The following is a 788-nucleotide window of genomic DNA, read 5'->3' as shown; positions in this document are numbered from 1 at the left end:
TGCATATTGTTTTATTTCATTGAGGATCGGGCATTTTGCAGTCAAGCTCACCACACTGGAGAAGAAATTTTGAAATCTTGAATTTGTTGAAATCAAGCTCATCCTTCACAGCTCTGACCAAGGGTCACCCTGACTCAAAATGTTCGCTCTGTTCTCTCTCTATGAATGTTGTCAGACGTGCTGAGAGTTTACAGTATTTTCTGGTTTGGTTTCATCCTTTACTTTCCCAGTCACAGCCTTAACTCAGCGGTAGCACTCTTGCTTCTTGAGTTCAGGTGCACATAATGGAATCCCTGGCATTATTCAAAGAGCAGGGAGTTCTCCCAGTGTCCTGGTCAACATTTATGTCTCAGCCAGCATTGTCTGGCCACTTATCTCATATGCACAAATTTGGTTGCTACATTACAACAATGGCTTCAGATTTATTTTATTGGCTGTGAAGTGCTTTTGGAAGTATGGAGGAAAGTGCACTTTTGGAGATGCTAGTTTGTTTCCTAACTTTTCCAATCTCATCTCCACATGGGCCCTTAATATCTGTCAGGCCTTTATCATCAACTTTGTATTTTCTGGACATTTCAACACCCTTCTGGTATACACTAGCCTCTTTGCGTTCATCTTGCACCCTGGGGAAAAGAAAATTGCTCAACTTCAATGCAAGCTCTAATCTCTCCTTCTCTGCCAGCTCTCCAATTCCTGAAGCTTCTGTCAATTTGTTTTGTAGCTGTGTGGGACATGCTAAAATGATCAGTTAGTTGATCTTTTGAATCTAGCTCAAGTGCACATGATGT

The sequence above is a fragment of the Mustelus asterias genome, chromosome 20 (genome assembly GCF_964213995.1).
Source record: "Mustelus asterias chromosome 20, sMusAst1.hap1.1, whole genome shotgun sequence".
Lineage (NCBI taxonomy): Eukaryota > Metazoa > Chordata > Chondrichthyes > Carcharhiniformes > Triakidae > Mustelus > Mustelus asterias.
The sequence above is the reverse complement of the archived record's forward strand: the minus strand, read 5'-3'. Positions refer to the sequence as shown.